This window comes from Felis catus, chromosome A1 (assembly GCF_018350175.1).
Source record: "Felis catus isolate Fca126 chromosome A1, F.catus_Fca126_mat1.0, whole genome shotgun sequence".
Taxonomy (NCBI): Eukaryota; Metazoa; Chordata; class Mammalia; order Carnivora; family Felidae; genus Felis; species Felis catus.
This window is the reverse complement of record NC_058368.1, coordinates 233,998,062-234,007,379: the sequence shown is the minus strand read 5'-3', so window position 1 is coordinate 234,007,379 and position 9,318 is coordinate 233,998,062. Positions and strand designations below refer to the sequence as shown.

Sequence of the window (9,318 nt, the reverse complement as noted above, 5' to 3'; positions counted from 1 at the left end):
ACTTGTTATTTCCTGTCTTTTAGATAATAGCCATTCCAATAGGTATGAGGAGATAAATCATTGTGGTTTTGATTTGCATTTCCCTGTTGATTAGTGATGTGGAGCATCTTTTCATGTACTCAGTTGGCCAAATGTACGTCTTCTAAAGAAAAAAGTCTTTTCAGATCTGCCCGTTCTTTAATCAGATTGCTTGTTTTTTTGGCTATTTGAGTTATAGGAGTTCTTTATTAGATGTATGATTTGCAAGTATTTTCTCCTGTTCAGTAGGTTGCCCTTTAATTTTGTTGATGGCTTCTTTTGCTGTGCAGAAACCTCTTAGTTTGGTGTAATCCCACGTGTTCATGTCTTTTTAATGTTTATTTTTGAGAGAGAGAGAGAGAGAGAGTGCAAGCAGAAGAGGGGCAGAGAGAAAGGGAAACAGAGAATCAGACGCAGGCTCCAGGCTCCGAGCTGTCAGCACAGAGCCCGACGCAGGGCTCGAACTCACGGACTGTGAGATCATGACCCGAGCTGAAGTCGGACGCTTAACCGACTGTGCCACCCAGGTGCCCCCCACGTGCTCATTTTTGCTTTTGTTGCTTTTCCTGTTAATGTCAGATGAACAAAAATCATCATCAAGACCTATGTCAGTGAGCTTACTGCCTATGTTTTCTTCTAGGAGTTTTATGGCTTCAGGCCTTTACAGTGTTTATTTATGAATTTATGTTGGTGTTTCAAAGCTTTCTGCAGACACTGTCACCATGAGGTGAGGTCTGTATTTCCTGCCATCACTGCAGGCACACTTATTTTCATCTCAGCCCCAGGTTTCTTCTCCCTGAGATCCTAACCTTTCTCCCCACCTTCAAATTTCTAGCCCTTTGCAATAGGTTAGGTGCCTTGGTGGGGCTCCTGACATCATTCCCCAAACAAATGGAATAAAGGCATGAAATGCCTAAAGCACAAGAATTTGGGTGGAGACTAGGTGGGTTTGTATTATATTATGTGTATCAAATCTTTAATCTTAAAACTTGGCGGAACTGAATGATTAAGAACGTCAAGATAAAAATCGTGGTAAATAATTCATTTAACATCCCTGCTGTCCTTTACTCACTTAATGTTTTTATTATTTTTAGTCTTCTGAATTGATTTGGATAGAAAATGCCTATTTTTAAAGTGCTCATCTGATAATTAGCTCTTCTGTCCGTCACTTTTAACTTGGGCTGCATTTTAATCACATTTTTATAACGTTCAGTGTAGCTTTATAAAAGCATGGTGTTGATGCTGGGAAAAACCTAAAACAAGGGGTTTCCCAAGTAACTGAATTGGCGTTGTGCACAAGTAACTGAGGTGGAGAAAAATCCATCAGCCAGTGGTTGTCTGTCCCTCGTGTCTAGGTTGTTGTGGAGAAAAAGGAAGTTGATTACTCTAAAATCTTCATTTGTTCATCAGATGAAAACGGGCTGTGACCGAGTGGTCTATTCTGGGCTTTTTAGCTAAAACCAGGTAAAATGACTTCACCTCTCTCCTGTCCCTTCCCTTGGTTCGTGCGCACACACAGACCTGCACGCTTACTTTCCAGTGCGTGTAGAGCCTTTGTGTAGTGATGTGACAGGCTCAGCTTATATGCCACCACAGGTGCGGGACCGCTGAGAACCACAGTTACCTAGACCGGCTGGTGGCTGGCTCGTCTTCGTCCAAGTCCTCATCCGGGGCATAAGGGCCCTTCTTCACTTCGGCCACCCTCAAGCCTTCCTCTGGCCCTTCCCTTCTCCCAAGGTCCAGACCACCCCTTCCCATTCATATTCCAAACGGGGGATTTACAACTTATCAAATCAGACCTTAGTGAGCCTGAACTCCACCCCCACCCCCGGAGAGCCTCCTCCTCCTCCACGATTCACCCAGATGAGAAATAGGGAAGCTGGTCTTCGGGCCTGTCTCCCTTTCTCTCTGCCCCTCATTCATTCTCTCTCTCTCTCTCTCTCTCTCACTCTCTCAAAGTAAATAAAAGTTTGTTGCTGACACACATTATTTCAGAAGGTAAGAGTGACATCAAGGTAGCCATGCCCACGAGTAATATTTGATCTCTGTGACTTAAGAATGGGAAACACAGATTTACATTTGGAATTTATTTTAAAGGTATTGTGTAGGTTTTCAGAGTGTGGTCATGGCTTATCAGTCAGGATTTCTGTGTCTGTCAGCTAAAAGCAACGGTCTCCTTGTAAGACAGCTATAAAATGTGTCACATTATTCTTCCTTTGTTTTATACCAGGCGCTTCCTAGAAAATGTCAAAGATTACAATTTATACCACATATTTACTAGTCGTGTGCTTTGGCACTAATTAGAAGCCATTTGTTTTGATGAGATGCGATATGATTTGGGCGGGGGTGGGGGGAGCAGGTTGGTAAAAATGACAACAAACCAGTCAGCCCACTGTTTTTTTGCCAGTCGTCTGCAAGTGGCCCATTCTCGGATCTCCTCCCAAAGTGATCTGAATGTTTGTTTTGGTGAAGAAATTCCATTTGAGGAAAATGTCAGCATCTGCTTGTCTTGCGCACACCTTGCCCAGAATCAATTTCCAGATGAGCTTTACAAGATTCATGGTGAAATCTGTTGGGTAGAAACAAACCACATAATCGACATTATTGGTTAAGAGTTACATCACTCAGAAGAAAAAGAGGTTTAAAGGGAAGCATACATGGAACAAAATTCAGGTAGATCGATAAAATGGAATTCTTTTCTCCCCTTGTGTCCTGAGTGTCCATCACTAGGACAATGACGGTGTTATAATGAACCCTGTCGGATACGAAGGGCTGTGCAGGGACGCCTGCGCACTTACCCTTTTCCTTAAGACGCTGCAGGGTAACACAGTTCAGCTCTTGCGTATATTAAAGAGGAGGAAATTGAATTCTGGAAAAGACAATAATCAAAAGCTGCTAAGGGGAATAAGAAGCTGGGTGGTCCCTAGACCTACTCTTCCCTAGTAGATCCTTCACTCCCAACTCCCTCGGAAATTGCTGATGGCAAGTCAGTTTCCAGATGGCCGATGGGGTTCCACAAAGAGGCAGTTTTGTGCATAAAACCAGTATAATGATCCCTTGCTGTGTCAGGACTCACCCTCTTGGTGCCTCGTCCCTCTCAGACATCTCCCTTACACATCAGTTAGGACTTGCCAGCTTCACATGGGCCACTTCCCATGTCCAGGGGCACAGAACCCCCGTGGCCCAGAGATTCCTACAGTTGAGTAGGAATCGCCTGTTGAGTTTGCCGCAGTTGTTCGTATAGATGCCATGATAGGGAATTAACATGTGGCTTTTGCAGGAGATCAGTTACCAAGATATAAACATTTCTATTAAGGCAAATCTTGTGTCCTTCTGGAAGCATCCACCATCGTTCATGGCGGAAGGAGGCAGGTCTAGGTCCCATGTGCTTCAGAGACAAGGCACCTGTGGGCTCCCCCTTGGTGGCAGGGCCAACTTCCCCCACTGCCCTGATCTTAGAGCATGGCATAGCTCTCTTCAATGGCTTTAGAGGTTTTTTTCCAGTTTGGTTTCCTTTTGGATGAGCGTATGGTTGTCCAGCAAGTTTGAGGTTAGTTAAGTGTGTCTGTTGTTCAGATTTTCAGGATTTCTGGGTATGGCTTTGCTGTCAAAATATACTCACCCCTATATGTTTTGTGACACTCTGCTTCGAGTGTGGGTGACCATAAAGATGATAGCCCTCGCTCCCAGGGACCTGCACTTGTTTACGAAAGAATTGGTCATCCAAAACGAATGGTTATCCTTGGGAGCCAAGGAGACTCAAATGAGGGACAGAACAGGGGGATCCAGGGAGGTGGGAATTTCCGGGAGACATTCCTGACCTTTACAGCCACAGATCCTGGAGAGGGTGGTTGAACCATCTGGATAGTCAGTGATGGATGATGGCTGATGATGGTGATGTCGTCAACCAGCAGGAATGACGGGCAGAGCTGGGCAGGGCGCTGACGAGGGTGACTGCGTTCCTGCAGACACACGGGTGTAAGCCAAAGGTCACCAGTGTGATCCAGCACATGTCTTCCAGAGAGAAGGGCATTGTTTATCCCTGGATCTAAGACCCTCACAGGCCATCATCCTACTCCCCTAAACCACTGTCCAATGTCACATGTATTTCCTTGGAGGAAGCAGTGACTTACCTCTGAGAAGATTTTCCTGACTGATTTCACCCTACACTGGCCACTTCTTTCCTTTTTATTTATTTATTTTTCTCCTCTATAAATTTCTCTTCCCCATGTTGTGTGTATTTTCTAGTGGTTTCTTGCAGGTGAGGTGTATCCTTCCTCCCACACTGAAAGCCCCATGGTGCTCAAAATGACCTCATCTGTGTTCCGATCTTCCCCGAATGCATTCAGTGGCCCTGCCAGGTGTTCTTAGGACTCGTGTGCGGTGGTCTTGAATCTCCCCTTGCATTGGCTCCCTGGGGCGAGGGGCACCTGTTCGCTCAACTCAGTGCTACACAGAGTTCACAGCAGAGGTAACCAATCAACAGCTTTTTGTGAATGAGTGAGTGAGTGAATGAATGAATGAAAAACTGTGCAGATGAACTAAAGAACACCAGAATTATCACCAGAGGGCACCACGGTGCCATATAAAACTGTCCTAGTGAGTTCACACCTTCCCTCTTTTTTTTTTTTTTTTAAGCAATCTCTATGCCCAACACAGGGCTCGACCTCACAACTCTGACATCAAGAGCCACGTGCTCTACTGAGTCAGCCAGGTGCCCCCTCCCACCTTTCCTCTTAACCATCATTGAAAACACAACTCACCTGGCTGACTCCTAACTCTGTCACATTAAAATGGATTCCATGGCTGACCCGGAAAAGACAGAGAGAAACCTTGTAATGTGTGAAAACTAACACCAGTAGTTTGGATTTTATTTCCTCCTCGTGAAAAAAATCAATGCGTGTTCATGGTAGACCATTAGGATCAAAGGAGCACAGAAATCGATTATGACATGATAACCCAGAGAGAGCCGTGATTAATGTTTCCCATCTCTGGTGAATTCTCCTTCAATCTTCTTTTTTTATGTCAACGCACCCATGGTTTAAATTTTGGAGGGGGTCTCTCAAAGGACTTCGAAAGGTCCTTAAAACCTTAAAACCTGGGTGTACCTTAAAACCTGGGTGTACCTTAAAAACTATAGTCTTCCCGAAAGGAGACTCCCCCAGACCTCACAGCCACAGCATCGTGTGTAGACCGGCTTGACTAGCCTCAAAGAACAAGCAGGTCCCACCACCTGAGATGCAGAAAGTGTGCTAAACCAGCAAAAATACTAAATGTCTCATCTGCCTAACTTCTGGTCACAGAAATAGTGTTCTCCCTCCCTTCGACACAGGCTGCAAACTGCAGAATATCCGTCCTGCGATACCCGACCACTTTCCTGACATATTCCTGAGGCAGCCACTGGTCATTCAGCTGGAAAGACAGCAAGTCCACAGGAACTTTATAGGGAGCACTTGGCCGCTCCCTCCGCTTCCCGGTAGTGGGGAAAACCAGTCTTTTATTCCTTTTCATGTTGTCTTGGGAGGTGTTTTTTGTTTGTGTCCACAATTATACAGCCTTGTTTTAAACATTGTCCTATTTTTATAACAATGCTAGACTACATCCCAGAAATACCCATTACAGTATTATGTTGGCAGTCCCATTGAGTACATTTTCTGCATATTTGGGGAAATGGTCCTGGCCAAGTGATTTCATTTATAGAAAAGGATCTTCATTAAAGTATGATGTAATCTCTTGTGTAAACTGTGCCGACGGGTTTGGTTCAAGGTTTTTTTCTCTTTTCTTTGGCATTCCTTTCTTTAAAAAAAAAAAAGACACTGCTTTCCTTCTTCCAATGTTGCTTTCTTCTTTTACTTTCTTTTTTGAAAACAACATATCCGCTTGACAGCTAAGAATAATTTCAGTAAGAGAAAATACTAGCCAAGGGAATAGAGAAGAGGAAAAGGAGTAAGAATAACTTATGGCTTTTGGGGGATAATTATGAAGAAGTTTAAGCAATAAATAATTTATAAGCAAAACACAGAAAGTCCGTGGCAGAAGGTAAGTCCTGGCCTGTGTTTTTTTTTCAGCTCAGCAGGGGAGCCACCTTCTCAGCAGTCATAGGGAATGCGATCATTGCCCCAGCTGGGCAACAGGTCAACTCAGAGCAGAGAAGTGAAATCATCTCCCCCTTGCTGTTTCAGGTTCGCCAACACCTATAGCGAACGCTCCCTTGTGACACTGCCAAGAATAGGACTTTAATGGAAGCACCGGTGAGGAGTGTTGAGTGATATGGAGCATGGGATTTGCTTGAGGCTGCCTCTTATTCCAGAGAATCTAGGGTCAATTCCATTACCTTTGGTGGAAACAGAAATCAAGACACCCCTTGGCCATATTACATCTATTTGATTTTGCTAATGCTTCTAATATTTACCTCTTGGAGAACTGATGAGACAAGGGACTCCGTCTTGATGATCCTGTTGGTTCCCTTTCCTGAAGGCCAATCCTGGAAATTAAGGTCAGTCTCAGCAAAGAACCACTTTTGAATGTTCTCCTGTGGACTTTATCACTCCAGGAACAGTTATTTTGTGATTAACGTACTTTGGATTTCTCCATTTTGTCTTAAGGTTTTAGAAGAGTGGGACAAAGTGAGAGGTGACTCTGACCAGCTCCATAGACCCTTCATCACCCCATTTCTGTTCAACTACAGGGCACCTCATGTGTGCAAAGCGCTCTGTCTGCACAGTGCCCCGTGGTGGGAGGGCAGATTTCAAAGAACCATCATAAGCTGCTCTGAGAACCTCAAAGTCGGCTGTGTTTGCATTGCTCATAATGAAATCAACCTTCCTTGTGTCATTATTGTCCCTGGAACTAGACTTTGCCCCAGAAACGAGGGGGATGGGTAGCCATGCCTGCAAACACCTGAGGAATGCCTGGGAGTCTCCGCAAAGCATTTCCGTCTCTTCATCCTGGACGTTCTCTGGGACCATGAGAACTTGGAAGGGTAAGTATCTCCTCCTTTTCCCCTAAATACACGGAGCATCTCCTTCTGTGCCCGCACAAAGGACTCAGCCATGAGCAAGACAGGCACACCTGCCCTCCCGGGAGCTGCTTTTCTGTCCAGGAGGCAGAAAACAGAGGAGTAGACGTTCACACTAATGAGCAGATGCTCTGAGGAAGATCCAACAGATCACCGGATGGTGGGGGTGGGGGTGTCGAGGGCTCTTTTACTTAGAGACACCAAGAAGGGTCTCTCGAAGTAGACGGCATAAGCAATAATTCCTCAATTCTGAGAAAACGTTACGATGTCAAAATCTGCGGGAATTCATCTGAGCAAGAGAGAGCAGCAGGTACAAAGCATCACGTTGAAGAACAGGGCGTTTGCGTGTGACGGCAGGAGAAAAGTTTAAGGTTCTCAGAAATTCTGTTTATTAAACACAAAGTGAACGAAAATGTTTCTTTCTAAGAATCCATAAACTTCCAGACTGAAACGGCAAGCACGGACCGGTGGGTTCACAGACAGCTTACTTTGCTAGTAAGGCCTCGCGGAGAAGATTCCCTCGGCAACTGTTTTTTGCGACAGTAGCCCTCTTTAACGTACCGTTCCCGCTTTCTCTCGGCTGAGCTCTCGTGAAGGTGTCGTCGTTCAGATTTCATGAGACCCAGTTACGAAAACATGGCAGCATTTAGCGCTGTTTTCCAAGAAAACAGACGTACAACTAAGAAGAATGGCACGCGGGGGTTCGGTTGAGCGGCGTGTGCACAGGGCAGGTGATATGCCCGCTCTCCTGGATGAAGGTGCAAACACAGAGCAACAGCTATTTTATAATTCTGCGGAGACGGATGCTCCAGGTCTCAGGTTTGCTTGAGGAGCGTAGCAGGGGGCTCCGGCAGGATTCAGTCGTCTTGCAGCTGCTCACCCCCCGCCCCCCTCCCCCAACCCCCAATTTGTACCCCTCCTGCAAGAGGTAGGTACTTCTACCTACCCACCTACCTACATTCATTGCCCCAATCCTCCCTCCCGCCTCTCCTCGCCCCCACTTTTATGGAAAATCCGATGCCTCATCATTATTACTTTTCTTGAGACCACGCAAGCCAGTGTTCCTGTTGCCTTCCCTGGCCTGCCCGCCTCACCCCCCCCCCCCCCAAATCCCCCAACCCCGCTGGCTATGAGATCATTGTCTGGGCAGATGAAGGTCTTCAAAGGCCTGAAGAAATAATACCCGCAGATCAGATGCATGCTAGTGATGTTTCACCATCCACAGGGCCCGTGATACCTATTACCGCCTCTAGGAAACTCCGAATGAGGTCATTCATGCTTTTCCAATATCTTCTGAATGTCTGCTCCTCCTCCTGCTGTGATCGAACTTTTAAAATTCTTTGTCCATCGGGCCCACGAGCATTTTATTGCAAAATAAACAGCTTGTTCCTATCTATTGGTTCAACAAAGAATCTCTTGGGTTCTGAGCACCGTGCTGGGGGCAACAGGGAATGAAGCCCCTGCCGGCCTCTGTGGAACTCACGGAGTAGAGAAGGAAAGCGACACCGACCCCACTGACCAAACCTCAGCATGGCAGCTGCCTTTGCACGAACGGGAGCAAAATGCCCGGGTGATGTTCCAGAACTCAGACCTGCCCGTGCACCTGACATGCATCAGTGTGTCTGTTACCGGCTCAGGTCCTCGGCTCTCCAAGCAATAGGTGTTGGCTGGAGCCAGATGGGAATTCTCAGGCAAGGGTTTTACTGGGGCTTTTGCTCAAGCACAAGAGAGACAGCACAAAGAAGAGGGTCCTTCCTGTTGGCCCTCTGAGCAAAGGCTGGGAACGTTTTAAAAAAGACTGAGGTGGGAAAGGAGTGAAATCCAAGCATGGAGAGGTGGGGAGAGACGCAGAAAGTTGGGTGCACAGGCATAAGGGCCAGAACATGCTTCTTCATACATCACATGTCTCATTAGCATGTAAAATGTCCACCCATGGGCCTGATTTTTAGTATTATAATGAGGGGGATGGTCATCAAAGAGTCAGCACCGGGGTCCACCTTGGCACAGACTGGTTTGTTTGGGTCTCTGCCAGTCTTTGTAGTCGAACCCCTCCTTCGGTAAGCATCCTGCTTCCACATTCTTGCAAGACAGGCTACTCAAGGGGGCACCGGGCTTCAGCTGTCAAAGAACGCTGGATTTTGTCATCAGGGGTGAGGAGACCCGAGTCCGGTCCCTGCTGTGTCTCAAGCCAGTGACTGAGACGCTGGTGTTGAGGCACGGAAAGCTTTATTATCAGAAGGGTAGCCCAGGGAGAAAGCTGGGGATCATTCCCAAAGCTGCCT

General features: G+C 46.4%; 1 long non-coding RNA gene across 2 annotated transcripts; it reads right to left on the bottom strand.

Annotated features, from left to right (window-relative positions):
• Positions 1 to 2,353: 2,353 nt before the first annotated feature.
• On the bottom strand, positions 2,354 to 7,844 carry LOC111556638. Of its 2 annotated transcripts, XR_002736301.2 has the most exons (5): positions 7,598 to 7,844; positions 6,431 to 6,502; positions 3,840 to 3,980; positions 2,817 to 2,887; positions 2,354 to 2,587 (listed from the first exon to the last, which is right to left on the bottom strand). It is a non-coding gene; the product is annotated as an uncharacterized LOC111556638 (long non-coding RNA). The 2 variants fall into 2 exon arrangements; XR_006586424.1 differs by lacking the exon at positions 6,431 to 6,502 and having other exon boundaries at positions 7,598 to 7,843.
• Positions 7,845 to 9,318: the final 1,474 nt, after the last annotated feature.